Consider the following 17370-nt stretch of genomic DNA (forward strand, 5'->3'; position numbering starts at 1 on the left):
TAATATTGTTGGGGAAATACATAAATGAGATACAGTGCAGCCCTGCCGTGCATTATAAGGATATTCCAAGTCACAGAGGAGTTTTGTGACTATGTAGATGCATTAGGCAGATGGCTGAGATTCTTTGTAAGTAAGTGGAACTCCTAAGTGACTTGGTGTGTCCTTTTCACATTCAGCAAAGAGTAGTATACGCCTAACAAATATTTTGGTCACGTGATCACCCATCCCACAATCAACTAATATCCTTGTTGACTTGCTCCTTCATATGAAAGAGACTGTATGGTTGCGGACATGAAGAATGAAAGTAATATCCTTAGTGAAAAATTAAACACACCGAAAAGCAGTTTATAATTTGTTGCAAAAACATATTCGAATCAGTTTAACGTAAATTGGATTTTAAAAAAGCCATAGCTCAAAATGAGTAGTAATACTCTAATGCATGCTAGGTTCTGCTCTATCTACATTCGAAGAGAAGGGGAATGCTGGGATGCCATAGGTCAGTCTGGAGAGATGTCTTTATTTCAGTGGAATGTGAGCACATGTCCTGTTAATTTCCTATAATTTCGAAGCCTTAATGACTACTGCATGCATCATAGCCTGAGCGTGTTCCTACCCAGATACAAGAAGAGACTGGGGCTTCTGCTAGAGATGTATTTATTTTATACTTGCTCCAGAACACCTAACCCAGCCTTAAAAGTGGAGTGCGATTTCTCAGAAGTATTTTCACCATACTCTATGGTGTCAATCTGGGTGCCACTGGGAGGAGGGAGAATGGGGGGGGGGAAGGGAGAAGGGTCAGGGCAGGAGGGAATCTGCTTTTGAGACGCACGTTTTGTGACCTGGTTCCCTGGTACGTATCTCTCACTCTGTGGCTAATAAATGTATGCACTCAACAATTCTGCTACTTATATAGAAGAAACTCCATTTTTTTAAAACAAATTTTGTCAAGTGTTGGCTTCATACTGGAGTATAGTAATTCTATGGGTATGAGAATTAAATTGTTTTAAAAATGACGTGCTAGATAGGGCTGCTGTAAAAACACGGGTTAACCCAATAAGTCACTGGGACCTGGGTGATTAATTGATACAAACAAAGTGGTCCCAGATACTAGAGAGAATAAACCATAACTAAAAAAAATGACAGCTTGCGAACCAATTTATAAGAAGCCAGATACCTCTCAATGGGTGAGGTGATCATCGACTACGATCAACTGCCATTTCAGACCCCCTCATTTAAGCACAGCGTCTTGAACTGTGTCAGAACAAGACTGAGTGCATAAGTGGAGAGACTAATTACATCAGAACCCCCTCGGCCTCGCAGCCTCAGTAAGATTTTCAGGAACCAGATTCATGTGACGGATTACTTCCCATCCCTGATTACGTTCCCTAGATAAAGATTCACTGCCCCCCTTCCGCGTCCTTGTCTTGATAAAGACCCTCTAGCAAGGTTTCATTCCACACCTGCATCATTTTGGGTCGAAACGTCGACACTCCCTTTCACCTTCAGCCTTTCTCCTGATTTATCATTTGTGATTTCCCTAGGCATGATATTGCTTGAATTAATCTATGAACTGTGATTATTTCGCTTGTCAATTAATTATCATTTCTGGTTTATTGAGGTCATAGTGACCACTGTTTCCCTTACTCATCTCAGTACCCTCACCATCCTAACACTACCCTTCCCTTTCCGTTTCTTTAGGGGCACTAAATGTGATAATTTATGGATGTATTTTATGAATATTTTTCTATGATACACGTTGTGAATAAAAACAATGTTGTTTATATTCCCTCCCAATTTTTTTTAGTTATGGTTTATTCTCTCTAGTATCTGGGACCACTTTGTTTGCGCTAGATTGTGATGTATTCCTATAGGTTCTGTATCGATCCCCCTATTCCTGACCCTATTCTGGTTAACAAGTTAACTAGCAGCCATCCCATGAGGCAGAAAACCCCCATGATGCAGGAACCGTTATCTGATTAAGCCACACTACAGCACAGGAACGTGTTATCTGATTAGGTCATAACGCTTGCCATGTAATTAGACAAGCGATATTCCTCCAGCCCCTGATAAGGCATACGGAGTTCTCAAAACAAATCAAACCTATGACACCTTGGGAAAAAACCTGCGGCCATTGTTTTGATTTCACCGAGAACTTCAGCAAAAGAATGTGCTAACGACCAGGTCGTATGACATCCTTATTGACGTATCTATGTCCATCCTTACGTCAATCTCGGCACCTTAAAGGTATAAATATTACCGATATTGCCCTATGCAAACACGCGCGGTGGTGACGAGTTCGGAGCAGCCAGACTTGCCGAAGCCCAGAGCAGAGCAGACCCCGCTGGCGCAGCCCCGCCTTCCTGACGCGCTGAGAACGAGACGCTGCTTTCTCCTGCCGAGAAATCCAGCTCCGGCGCTTCCGGGTAGCCCTCGCAGGCAGCCTGGAATATCGAGACCAGAGACGAGAGATACCATCCCTCATTCATCCTAGATTCCAGGTACAGAACTGAATAACCCCTTGCAGAGAATTATTTAGTCAGTCACTTGGCAAAACAAACTTAACTTAAACTGTAACTTTCTATTCCCGCCCACGTATTAGGCTTAGGTCAGGTACACGGGGTAGGCGTAGGTAGAAACACCAGTTGAGTACGATTAGTCAAATGTAAATGTGTATGTATTCATTTTATTAATTTTAAACCTTCATATGGCTTAGAAACCATATCAATGTTTTTACAGTATTATTTTATACTTCTGCTTTTATTGTATGCACTTTACTTAACCATAAGTATTGCAATAATATCGATCCATTTCTCTTGTATGGGAAAAGAGACTGATCAATAAATAACATCTTTTATTGAACACGCCCGTCTCTTCCTTTTCTCTACAATCTGGTGAGACTAAGAATGCACGTACTGACTGAGTAAAATAAGTCGTCTTTTGTTTTCACACGACTCTAGAGATACACTCTTGATTAGGGGAGAGCAAAGTTGTCATGTTCTATGGTTGTCAGAAACTAAATCCCTTCTTGTCTATCCAGGGAGGTTCAACTCCTCCTTGCCTATTCGAGAAAGTTTCTAGTGAACTCTGAGCTAGCTGGCAAACCCAAAACTTTAAGTCGAATATCGACAGTAGTAGACCTAGTTAACGTCTGGTCTAGGCCTATACTATTGAAGGTATTATTCCAATGCGCAGAGCCTATTGGGATAATAGGAACTACACTACATGGCGCCCAACGCGTTTGGAAGGGCGATAAAACTAACGTAAGACATTTAGAGTAACCCAGTCGTGCTTTTTCACTCAGACCCCTTTTTTTTCCCATAATACTCCAAAGACGTCTGGAGTGGGTAAAAGGTAATATCCGCCAGACCTCGCAGGAGGAAACTCCTATGTATGGTCCTTGGTTTAGTCAACGTTGAAGGATACACTGTTCCAAAATATTGTGCATCTAATCTTTGTTTCCATAAGAAACCTGATCTGCAAACAAACAAAATAACCTTCCTGACAGTAGAATGTCAGACACTGAAGAAGAAAGAGAGACAGTTAGGATAGCAACTGAACTCGCAGCAGCTGATAATGCACTGCAAGACGCTGACCCGGATATAATACTCATCCCGGTCATCAAGAGGAAATCTATAACTTTAAAACTTATAGAAAATGGACTGACACCTAGAGGTGGCACATTCATATTCGTGATTGAGGCACACGAATATCGGCAGACAGAGGTATATTATTCATGGATACATTTTCCAGCAGCAAATGCTGTAACAAAGTACTTCCACTATTACAAAACAGAGGACCCTCCTAATGAGTACACTCCTTTCGAGGAGGTGGAAGTACCACTTAAATTTCAAGAGCATCTGCTCTTATTTAATGGCGCCCTAAAACATAATAATCACATCACCAGGCTCGGTCCATTAGGTAGACCAGGAGCAACGTGGCCGGTCCTAGCCGGATACACATCACATCCAGACATCAATGTGATGTCTCAAGCAGAGCTTTTAACACAGCTAAAACAATTAATAAAATTACATAGACAATTAGTCCAATATGTGATGCGGACTTCAACAATTCAACCAGCAATTAAAATTCCACAGCTGACCCCTCACCAGGGGAACACAAATAAAATTACACCACAGAACATACAATCCTGCCTAGGTAAAGTACCAGCTAAACGGGAACAAATACCATTCTGGTTAGCACAAAAAATCACCCAAATAGAGGCGGTGTTTCCAGACACCACCCAGTTAGAAAAACACAGGATTCTGACTATCTGTCTTCCAATGGGAATCGCACCACACGTGGAGGACTGTGACACTTGGGGTACAGTCTTTGCTTCCATCTACACAAAAACGCACGGTGTTCCATCCATTTCGGTAATACCAGATGTGCTAAAACAAATTCAAGACGAATACGGTCCAGAACCCGCTTTAACTCTTGGTATGAAATTACTAAAAGACTTCAAGCAGGTCTTGGCTATATTATTAGCCAACATAAAGGGAGAAGCAGCAAACGTGGCGATCCGCCAGAGGTTAAAAGAGACAGATATAGCAGACCAACCAGCTGAAATTGCCAGAATTATAGAAAAATCCTATGAGGAACTAGGTAGAGATAGTTTAGGTGGAATACCAGTAAAACCACAACTGATTGAAAGTCCCGAAAAAATATTTTTAATAATAATTCAACATCACAAAAAAAGAGCTGGGATGGAAACAAACAATCTAATCCTAAAGAAAAGAAATTCCAGTCCAGAGGAAGGTCTCCTCGGCGGAGAGAAAAATCTCCGAACCAGAGACACAGGTCACCCCAAAGTGACCCCTCTGGGAAAAGATATAACCTTAGAAATAGGGATAATATAAAGAAGCCTGATAGATATCAAGACATTGATACACGTCCCTCTCAATCTTTTCAGACTTCCTCGCAGAAATCGGAAAGAAGAGGACGATCAGAACAAAGAGAAGAGCACGCCAAGTCCAAAGACAAGGAACCTGCTCATCTAAAAAAGAAATTACAATTTCCAAAAAAGAAGGTAGCCAGTATCAAGGTAGTTAACAATGCCGAGAATACTGAGGACACAACTGAAAAACGGAGAATGGGCTCAGACAATGCTAGACAGCGCAGCAGAAGTGAGCATAGCTCGCAAAGTCCTTATGAATCTTCTGGAGACAGTGGACACGAATGAATATCTTCAAGTGGAAACTGCAGACACCAGAGTTAGCAAACCTCACAAAATATATGAAATAACTTTACGTATAGAAGGGGATAACACTAGAAAAATAAGGGGACTATTTTGGGATAATCTCTCCAAGGGCTATGACATCCTTCTAGCTGAAAAAGACTGGCCACCAGAGTTTGTCAGGGAGTGCCCTCATGGCGAAGAAATAATTATGCCTGCCTTCTCAAATCATATCCCAATTCATAAAAAATATACACTTGCCAGAAAGTGGGCAGTAGCTCTAGCTCCTGCTTTATATAAAAATCATGTAGGATGGGATGAGGACTCTCCTCCTCACAAAATTAAGTTAAAATCACAACCTACTGCACAAAGACAGTATCCAATTAAGCAGGAAGCTAAAAAACAGGTAAAAGAAATCCTAGATCAACTAGAATACCAGGGGGTGATTGAAACTTGCACCTCACAAATGAACAACCCTTTGTTTCCGGTCTCCAAACCAGACAATTCATATCGTCTAGTTTTGGATTACCGACACCTTAACTCATGTTGCAAAACTTTTGCAGTGCAAAACTCGCATAGTGCTGCACTAATGAATAACATAGTGCGCAAAAAATACAAAACAACATTAGACATCTCTAATGGATTCTTTTGTCAAAACATAGCACCAGAGAGCAGATATTTGTCTGCATTCTCAATAAATGGCACTCAAAAACAATTCTGTCGGTTAGCCCAGGGGTACAAGAATAGCCCAGGGGTATTCTCAGCGAGAGTAACAGAGTTACTACAAACATATGATGACGAAGCATTATCTTATGTCGACGACATATACTTAACAGATGATGACTTGGATACTCACTTGAAGAGAGTGAACACCATAATACTTGGGTTCGCAGCAGAGGGTTACAAATTCAACTTTAAAAAATCCAGAATTGCCCATCTAACAGTCCTGTTCTTAGGATACGAATTATCAAGTGAAGGCAAAAGCCTGGCTGACAATTTCCTAGAGAAATGTGCCGTACTCCAAGCACCTAGAACACTAAAAAACCTACAGTCAATTCTAGGCTTCCTAAATTTCGGAAGAACATACATTGCAAATTACGCAGAAAGGGTCAAACCCCTTTATGATCTAATAAAACCAGATTTTAAAAGAACCAATTGGACTCATATACACACAGAAATTTGGAGATCCTTACAAACAGACATGTTAATTAAAACAAAATTAGAAACACGTGATAACACACGCAATCTTGTGATTCGAGTCATCCCAGGAAGATGCGGATTCACATACCTGACCTCTAATGAGGGAGAAAAGGTACCAATTGCATTCAAATCACACTTGTACACAGAAGCTGAAAAGAAATTCAGCATTAAAGAAAACATTGTTCATGCAGTTCAAACCGCAATAGCTAGAGAAAAAGATAAAGCTGACGGTAGACGTATCACAGTCAGAACAGCAGAATCAGCCTTTGAGGCATTAACAACACCTTGTAATTTACCAACAACAACATTGAATCCGGAATGGATACAATGGGTGAATTCAATTACAACGGACAAAGTATACTACTACTTTGATCCAGAACTAAAAGAATTGAAAAATCTAGAATATGAAAGAACATTCCCTCTGCCTATCGACATTCTGCCCTTACGACAATACGCTTGTGTAATCTATACAGACGGACATGCTCAACCCTCCGTTTGGGGAGAACAAGCATACAACCCCACATGTGAGATTACAAAAGAAGTGTGGCGCGGAGGTAAACTAAGACCTCTATTAACAAAAACACACTCAGTAGAAACTAATTCAGAACAACAAACTGAAATAATAGCATTGAAAATGGCGCTAGATAATGCGGATCGCGAATTCCCGACACTTATAGTGTCTGATTCATATTACTGCGTCAAATCATATAACAACGATTTGCAGACATGGATTCAAAACGGTTACAAAGATGACACAGGTGCAACAATAAAGCAAAAACTGCTTTGAGAACAAATAGCTCTTTTACAAAAAGAACTACCAAAGACTCACGTGACACACTCACTGAGTCATCAGCGTGATGGCGTTCACGTTGCAGGGAATTCATTGGCTGAGACAGCCACAGCGGTAGCAACTAAATCGGCTTCCGTAGCTCGAAAAAAGCGTACAGTGAAGTATATTGACGGTGAAACAGTGCTGGCGGTGAAAACGTCATCAAAAGGCGACTGCTCAGCGCTACCGATCAACTATCCACTCAATTATACATACATAATCGATGCAAACTCCGTCCCTTTTGCTCGAATCCCTGGAGTGGGGGATAGAGTGATTCCAAACATGGACAGGAGAGACTTGTTAATAGCAGACGCACATATGGGCGAGGGTCTCAGACACCTCAAAATAAAAGATTCTCTGGAAGAATTACAATCAAGGTACTGGTGGCCAGGCATGAGCCTGCATCATACCATTTTTGTAAAGAACTGCCCAAACTGTAACAGAAATCGCAGTGGTGAGAGAAACGGTGTAATACCGTGTCGTTTCACTCCAGAAAAGATCAACAGTAAAAAGCAAAGCGTCCGATTAACATATACAGGCTAGTTTCCACTTATAATGTAGATCACCAGCACTCGGCTGACGTCTGGACTGTTATACAAAGATTTGCGAGTCTAAATGGCATATACGCTAGAAGCATGCTACGTTTGACCATTGTTTTCACTCTAGCCCTCCAGCCTGAGGGGAAACATGGCCAAATGAGCATAGCACAGCGGGACTCTTCTCACTTCCTTCCTGAGGGATACGGGATGGTGTAAAGAAAAAACCAAGGCATAAAGCTATCTATAACAGAAAGGATATTAGGTTCGGGAGCTGGGTGGGTCAAACATCTAATAAGTGTCCAACGTAGTCTAAATAACTTGCCAAGAAATTCTCTGAAGGGATTCAGTCCGTACAAATTATTATTTGGAACTAGGATGTTAGTCTTAGATCTCGACAGTCAGACTTCAGTGGTGAAGGAAAAAGCTTTGATATCAAAGATCGTTTGGCTATTTTGCAGGACTTAAACGAAACAAGAAAAGACCTGAGCAACATAAAGTTGAAACAGCAGCCAACAACCACTGAAGAACCACCACCTGTCCCAGCAAGACCTGTCTGGATTCCAAAAGTCGGGGATCTAGTCAGAGAAAAGATCGCGGTAAAGAAGGAATTTGGGCCTTCTTACAGAAAAGCAATTCCTGTCTTGTCTGTCAATGGGACAAGATCAGTTGTACTACCGCCGCTTGCTGGTAAAAAGGAGAACAGAGTTGTATCCATCGACCTGGTAAAACCACAACATGTGGCCGATAACAAATAGTAGGCCAAGTGGACTCCCGAGAAGTAGTAGAACACCAAGATTTGCTACTAACACAGAGGTTCAATCTAAGAGGCTAATCACATTCGAAACGCCTACAGAACTACAACAAGGACTATGCAACAATGCAATGGAACTTAGACCTCTGAAAACCCAAATAAAAACATTTAGCAGAGACACACCAATCTATAATGAAGTAACAAACGACTATGCAAGAAACAGTAATCCTGAAGCTATTGGAACAATTGACAGAACTGCATCCGGCTACTGCATAAACTTCGATGATTCCTCTGAAGGCTTCACTGAATCAAAAACACAGCAATCAACAAAATCCTTTAAAGATAAAGTTAAAGTACTTTTGAAACAACTGAAAGAAACATATCTAATTTCTCCATGGATTGAATTTTGGGTGGGTTTTGGTGCATTTATCCTCATACTTTGGCTCATCATGGTACTAACTTTGGGACGCTTCATTGAGGGAAAATATGCTAAAATGGACACAGCAAGTCAGAAAATCAACTTGATCCTCAAACCACACACATCTTCACACGTCGAGAAAAGAGAACTTTCTTCAGTCAACTTCACAGCCAATCCTATACCGGGTGGGGTAGCATGGGACAAAACTGACTACGAAATTTATGGTCCGGTTGAAATCCTGAAATATCCACACCAAATTAAGATCTCGTTGAGTGACTTTGTAAAACCAAGCTCATTTGCTGATGATTGGGACTTTGAAAGTATAAATAATATGATGTCTGACTTAGTGATGTCTGCTAAATTTACCAAACATGATTATTTGCAGGGTTCGACAAATTATGATAGTATGTACTGTTATAACCACTATGGTAACCATTTTCTACATAGATCTGCACAACCTAGAAATGTTTTAAATTATAATCAATGGGAACATTGTGCAACCCCTCCAAAAGGAAGCTCAAGAACCGTTTATGACAAATATTCATACTTTTCAGGTTTTAACACAAGTAATGCCGAAACATTTTATTTCAAATTGTCAAATAAGACAGGGACAAAGACCATGATAACAAACACGAAATTGATATATTCAGACTCATTCTTTGAACAAATGAATACTTTTGGTTTTGATTATTGGGACAAAAATGTTGAAGTAAAAAGTGTTTGGGGTACAAAAGAATGGCAAGTACAGGGTATAGAATCTTTGTTTAGAGCCTGCATGATCCCAGAACAAATTATATTTTTAAATGACACTGTTCAACAAACTACCTGTCTTGGCTTAGCCAAAATCAAAGACTTAAATAAACCGTCTTTTCCAAAACCAACAATGAACAGCAATAGCTCCACAGATGAAGAAATAGACGTAAATTATGTATTAAACCAAAACAGAACACATCCTGATTGGAAACAGTGGTTGATCTGGCCCACAGATACTAATAACTGTCAAGACAGATTCCTGAACAAAACACAGGGGTTCAAAATGACCAGGCCAGACCCTAGATATTCCCAAAGACAACACCCAGGAATAATAACCACCTACAGTGTGGGCAAATTATGCCTTCAGTGGCTACAGACTTCCACACTGGCAGAAATTAAACAACACCTAACTTTACTTACTGATGGTGCTGACTTGCGTGATTTCATTATGGGACCGCGCAAACCGCGTCAGAAACGTTTCATAGCAGCCTCTGTATATGCAGCATACAACGAGGCCTGGAAGGTGACTCAAATTGAGACAGCAGAAAGAATACGGGAAATTGACCGTATTAATTTGGAAAAATCACTTTCTGTAGTGGACAATGGGTTAATGACTCTGTCCTCCAGAATTTTTTCTCTGGACAGCATTGTGTCTTCAGCAATCGACATAATATCGCAAGACTTACTGTTGTTACAACACGGTCAGTCTCAATTGCGTTCTATTGTACAGCTTGGCTGGACGTTACAAAATCTGCGTTCAGGCTATGTGCCTTGGCGTTTAATCAACACAACGTCACTATTCAATATCTTTAACCTTACTGATAAACAAATCAGTATGGCCCAGAAGGGTGCTGATTATACAATCCTGAGCATTGAGAAACTCGAGAGATTACCAGTGACAATGTCAGAACGACCTGTCAGTGAATGGATAATACATGGGATAATTAATATTCCAATATCAACCTTCAGGTTTCAATTCTGCCAAAAATATATACAGGCTGGCATGTACGAGAAATTGGGAAAGGGGTACATTAAAACAACATGGAACCTGCCCTATTCGCATGCATGTGTCAGTAATAAAGGCCAGAAAGTGTTTCTTAGTGGCGATAATTGTGCAATGTCACTGAGCGGTACACTTCTGTGTAATGGAATTAGTTTGCATGGAGCCTGTGAAGGGAACTCAAATAACCTTTCATGTCACCAGCTAGGCGCACCTGCAACAGAGATAGAACCATTCTTTCAGAGACTGTATAATGGGAGTTACATTCTAATTGTAGATCGCAGATGCTGTAGTCTTATGCCCGGGACTCCTTATCTCGTAACTACGACTGCGAAGGTCAAGTGCTGTGGACGCTTATTGTTCCCCAGCTCCCTTCCAGACAGGGAGGCAAGGGCATGGCCCAACTTGAAAATTACTTCTATTCGAATAGATACTTTAAGCAGAATGAAAACAGTGCTTCTTCAGACGCCGACCAGACTCACGTCATCAAAAGAAACGTATGATCTCCTAGTCGCAAGGACGACTGCAGAGATTCACTCCTTATTATCAACTAATTCCCCCATACATTTCGCAGAAATCCTGAATGAAATCTTAAATATTTCTGAAACCAGTGGAGTCTCAAAAGTATTTAAGACAGTATTTTCGATGGCATTAACACCATTCAAAGCCATACTGGGTATTTTTCCAGATTTCGTCCATTCGATTTTTGGCGGACTTCCCCTCATTTTGGGACTAATTGCAGGAATCCTATTCCTGGTCCTCATATTTCGTTATGGCAAACCATGTCACAGACAAAACACCTGCGACAAGGGAAGAAACAATCCTAGCCATTGGATACCGGGACCGGATATCAAAAATCCTGGGACTATCCCGGCTTAGAGACCTGAACATGACTTGGTTTCTTTCATTTCGACCAATGTGGCATCGATGTGTTTTACCTGTATTAAGGTGCTTGCTATGCGGAGAAGAATGCGTGTTAGACACCTGTCTGACTCTACAATCAGATGCGCCAATGGATGCAGAAGCATTGTTGAGTCCAATAAAGGCTCATACTTTGTGCTGCCCTCAACGGCTACCAATCCTGATGACAGCATTCGTGGAAGCTTCACCACTACGATTAAGGGGTAGTGAGGTTCAAGATGAAAGCAGCATTGATCAGGTACGACCTTCTGTCAGCAATAATAATCAAAACGTCAATGGAGACAATCATGCGCACGAATGCATGGTTACACCTTTTTCCGAGTTAGTGGAACTCTCCCAGGAAGCTGTTGACAACTTTTTCGAGAGTCTAAATGATATGATGTTCTCACCAGAGCAGAAATAGAGACTTTTGAGCAAGCTCGCACACGGCGTTCCCTGAATTTGGCCTTCAACTAGAATAGCAAAATACCATGAACAATTTTCCCTCCAGTTCACGGACAGCAATTTTTTTTCAGCAGCCCCAAAATATTTTTACGAATTTTTCGGGACACTTATTTTCTGCTTAAAGTAAGAACTATTCTTAGAGAACTAAAATTTCTATTTTTAGATACTTTATAGACATTAGCTGCCCGCTGGTATGTTCATAATTATTTTATTCTGTGATGGAATGGTCTCGAAACTTTTTTCTGTATTAAGAGCCATTTCATGTGTAATTTCTCATATACAAATTAGTGATAATGTATAGATATGCGTGATTACTTTAGCTTTACTCTACAGCTTGAGTGCATATATTACATGTGACTGTTTTTTCCGTATATTTGATAATTTCAAAATGCATTTATGTATTTTGGGGTGGTAAGGTATACACGATACTCTACAGTATGTTTTACTATGCATAAGATTCGTAAATATGTCCATAGTTAGCGTGGAGTGGGTGTGATGTATTCCTATAGGTTCTGTATCGATCCCCCTATTCCTGACCCTATTCTGGTTAACAAGTTAACTAGCAGCCATCCCATGAGGCAGAAAACCCCCATGATGCAGGAACCGTTATCTGATTAAGCCACACTACAGCACAGGAACGTGTTATCTGATTAGGTCATAACGCTTGCCATCTAATTAGACAAGCGATATTCCTCCAGCCCCTGATAAGGCATACGGAGTTCTCAAAACAAATCAAACCTATGACACCTTGGGAAAAACCCTGCGGCCATTGTTTTGATTTCACCGAGAACTTCAGCAAAAGAATGTGCTAACGACCAGGTCGTATGACATCCTTATTGACGTATCTATGTCCATCCTTACGTCAATCTCGGCACCTTAAAGGTATAAATATTACCGATATTGCCCTATGCAAACACGCGCGGTGGTGATGAGATCGGAGCAGCCAGACTTGCCGAAGCCCAGAGCAGAGCAGACCCCGCTGGCGCAGCCCCGCCTTCCTGACGCGCTGAGAACGAGACGCTGCTTTCTCCTGCCGAGAAATCCAGCTCCGGCGCTTCCGGGTAGCCCTCGCAGGCAGCCTGGAATATCGAGACCAGAGACGAGAGATACCATCCCTCATTCATCCTAGATTCCAGGTACAGAACTGAATAACCCCTTGCAGAGAATTCTTTAGTCAGTCACTTGGCAAAACAAACTTAACTTAAACTGTAACTTTCTATTCCCGCCCACGTATTAGGCTTAGGTCAGGTACACGGGGTAGGCGTAGGTAGAAACACCAGTTGAGTACGATTAGTCAAATGTAAATGTGTATGTATTCATTTTATTCATTTTAAACCTTCATATGGCTTAGAAACCATATCAATGTTTTTACAGTATTATTTTATACTTCTGCTTTTATTGTATGCACTTTACATAACCATAAGTATTGCAATAATATCGATCCATTTCTCTTGTATGAGAAAAGAGACTGATCAATAAATAACATCTTTTATTGAACACGCCCGTCTCTTCCTTTTCTCTACAATCTGGTGAGACTAAGAATGCACGTACTGACTGAGTAAAATAAGTCGTCTTTTGTTTTCACACGACTCTAGAGATACACTCTTGATTAGGGGAGAGCAAAGTTGTCATGTTCTATGGTTGTCAGAAACTAAATCCCTTCTTGTCTATCCAGGGAGGTTCAACTCCTCCTTGCCTATTCGAGAAAGTTTCTAGTGAACTCTGAGCTAGCTGGCAAACCCAAAACTTTAAGTCTAATATCGACAGTAGTAGACCTAGTTAACGTCTGGTCTAGGCCTATACTATTGAAGGTATTATTCCAATGCGCAGAGCCTATTGGGATAATAGGAACTACACTACAAGATAGGGCAGACACTTGCAGGCAGATTTTATGTTTGACTATAGTGGGTGAACTACAACCTATAAATGGATAGAACATAATCGTGCTCCCCCACATAATCCCTAGAGATGAGGCGCTCAACGAACATACATTCAAAGCTCTTCTGGAAAAGACACACTGGGACAGGGGTAGTTTCCATACCAAGAGGAATAGATTCTTTTAAGGGTCACAAGACAACTTCTGCAGTATGGCAAACTGATTAAAGTGGCAAAAGCTCCTTTGGGGTACTTTTAGAATATCCTCAAAAGGAGGTAGGTGACGATCCGACTCACGAGACATAGGTGGTTAAATTATAGGGCTCCACAGGCGGAAGTCCCGTACCTAGGACAGTGGGGAAGAAAACATGGGAGGAAGCTTGCTTGGTACAAATTCTGTAGAGATGTTAAAGAATTGAGCAATATCTAATTTGTAAGTTTAATTTAATAATGTACATTGAACCGACCTGCCGACAGTGATCCTTTTTAAGATTTATCCTCTTAGTTTGTCAAACTGGCCTCAAATACACAAGTATATGAACACAGTTGCATCTGCACCAAGATGAAGCTATTTTCATACCCTTTTTGTGGATATGTATAAAGATCAAACCATTCTGGATGGAGGTAGTGACCAGACCAGTGCAAGAATTCTGTGAATAATATACGTAGAACCTAAGAAGTGCTTATTATGGTGACCAACATTGCTGAAGAAGGGTAAGACGATGCAGACATTAGCATTTCTGCGTCTACGTTAGGTCAAGTGGTGTACAGCCATACCTTAGCAACAGTCTGATAATCCTTCAATAAATAGCACAAAACACTAAAAGAGCAGGGGCACAATGTTTTTATTAGTAGCATTCTGTCTGCATTGCTGAATAAGGCTACACAGGCTTGATTCCACCTCATTCTTCTTTATTATACCATCCTAAACATCCTAACTCCACCTCACGCAGGTTCTTTTCATCCTTAATTTCTCCTGTTATCACCACTTACCTGTATTCATCTAGTTCATGTTTTCTCATCGTGCCTATCACTAAATGTGATAATTTATGGATGTATTTTATGAATATTTTTCTATGATACACGTTGTGAATAAAAACAATGTTGTTTATATTTTCTCCGAATTTTTTTTAGTTATGGTTTATTCTCTCTAGTATCTGGGACCACTTTGTTTGTGCTAGATAGGGCAGCCACTTGCAGGCAGATTTTATGTTTGACTATAGTGGGTGAACTACAACCTATAAATGGATAGAACATAATCGTGCTCCCCCACATAATCCCTAGAGATGAGGCGCTCAACGAACATACATTCAAAGCTCTTCTGGAAAAGACACACTGGGGCAGGGGTAGTTTTAGTAGTAGAACAGACGCTGAATGGAAGGCCATGAAATGTACCAGACTGGCACAAGAGAAAATGAACCAACATCAGGAGGACAAATTACAACTACTGATACACCAACAAACCTGCCGAAACAACAGGAAACATAGCAAGAGCAGTAGACTTTGAGCAAGATATGTCATTCACTCAATATTCACCCAATACAAGCATAGATTTTACAAAGCGGGTGACAGCATTGGTAACTGCATTTATGAACCTTCAAAATTAAAAACGAGTACTCAAAAATATCACAAAAGAATAAGAGCATTCTGTTGAGTAGGGCACACTAATGACAGAATAAAGTTACACATAATGTGGAAGTGCGAGATAGAGGAGTTATCCTCCTATGGAAACATTTATGCATGAACAATTAGTAAAGATATTGGAATAACTCTGCTTGCTCAGGAAATGACATTCTGAGTGTTCTATCATTTGGGAATGTACGTAGAGATGAATTTATTGCCAAATGAATAAAGGTGGCTGTCTAAGATTTATAATCTTTACAGAAATGGCAAGTTCTTTCCATACCAAGAGGAATAGATTCTTTTAAGGGTTACAAGACAACTTCTGCGGTATGGCAAACTGATTAAAGTGGCAAAAGCTCCTTTGGGGTACTTTTAGAATATTCTCAAAAGGAGGTAGGTGACGAGCCGACTCACGAGACATAGGTGGTTAAATTATAGGGCTCCACAGGCGGAAGTCCCGTACCTAGGACAGTGGGGAAGAAAACATGGGAGGAAGCTTGCTTGGTACAAATTCTGTAGAGATGTTAAAGAATTGAGCAATATCTAATTTGTCAGTTTAATTTAATAATGTACATTGAACCGACCTGCCGACAGTGATCCTTTTTAAGATTTATCCTCTTAGTTTGTCAAACTGGCCTCAAATACACAAGTATATGAACATAGCTGCACCTGCACCAAGATGAAGCTATTTTCATACCCTTTTTGTGGATATGTATAAAGATCAAACCATTCTGGATGGAGGTAGTGACCAGACCAGTGCAAGAATTCTGTGAATAATATACATAGAACCTAAGAAGTGCTTATTATGGTGACCAACATTGCTGAAGAAGGGTAAGACGATGCAGACATTAGCATTTCTGCGTCTACGTTAGGTCAGGTGGTGTACAGCCATACCTTAGCAACAGTCTGATAATCCTTCAATAAATAGCACAAAACACTAAAGGAGCAGGGGCACAATGTTTTTATTAGTAGCATTCTGTCTGCATTGCTGAATAAGGCTACACAGGCTTGATTCCACCTCATTCTTCTTTATTATACCATCCTAAACATCCTAACTCCACCTCACGCAGGTTCTTTTCATCCTTAATTTCTCCTGTTATCACCACTTACCTGTATTCATCTAGTTCATGTTTTCTCATGGTGCCTATCATACTATCGGAATTTGACTAACATGAATGATAAAAACTGTTTAAGCACGGAAAGTGAAAATATATGTGGCCCAGTAACACATTATTTAAAACAACTGTACTAATAAACAGAGATTCAAACATCTAATACCAAAAAGCAAAGGTCCTATTCGAGTTTATTATCACAACCACAAATAATTGACAAGAACTGTTTTACGGATTGCTACAAATACTTTACTCAGGGAAGCAGCTCTTCTAATAGTCTCAGGTATTTTCAATGTGATTTTACCATACTGCAAACATTTAACCCTCTGCATCTTGGTTTAGTACCTATTGTTAAAATAAGTACACCTGAAAAATACTGCAGCTTAAACTGCTGATAAAGATGCACAGAGTATAATAATCTATTAATATGGGGAAGGGAGAGAAGGGGCATCATGACTCTTTCGCGGCTTTGCCTCACGTGATTTTCGACTCTTTCCCCCTAGAATAGTAGAAAGAATCATATAGCACTGCTCATCTGTTTATACATGGAACGTAATGTGAAAGCCACGTACATAGAAGGGTGATTGTCTCCTCCCTTTCTTGCACAATTACTGTAACAAACCCCGTTGTGCACTGTGATGTACACTTGATGTTTTAAAATTAATTTTCCATAAAAAAAGTTATGATTCAGTTTCATTTTAAAAACAAAAAAGCATCTGAAATGTAGAAATG

At 40.4% G+C, this 17370-nt stretch overlaps 1 protein-coding gene across 2 annotated transcripts in view; it reads left to right on the top strand.

The window, feature by feature from the left end:
• The window catches only part of MALT1 (MALT1 paracaspase), a 716169-nt gene that overhangs the window by 304294 nt on the left and 394505 nt on the right, over positions 1 to 17370 (top strand). The window lies entirely within an intron of this gene.

Source organism: Lissotriton helveticus, chromosome 2_1 (assembly GCF_964261635.1).
Source record: "Lissotriton helveticus chromosome 2_1, aLisHel1.1, whole genome shotgun sequence".
NCBI lineage: Eukaryota > Metazoa > Chordata > Amphibia > Caudata > Salamandridae > Lissotriton > Lissotriton helveticus.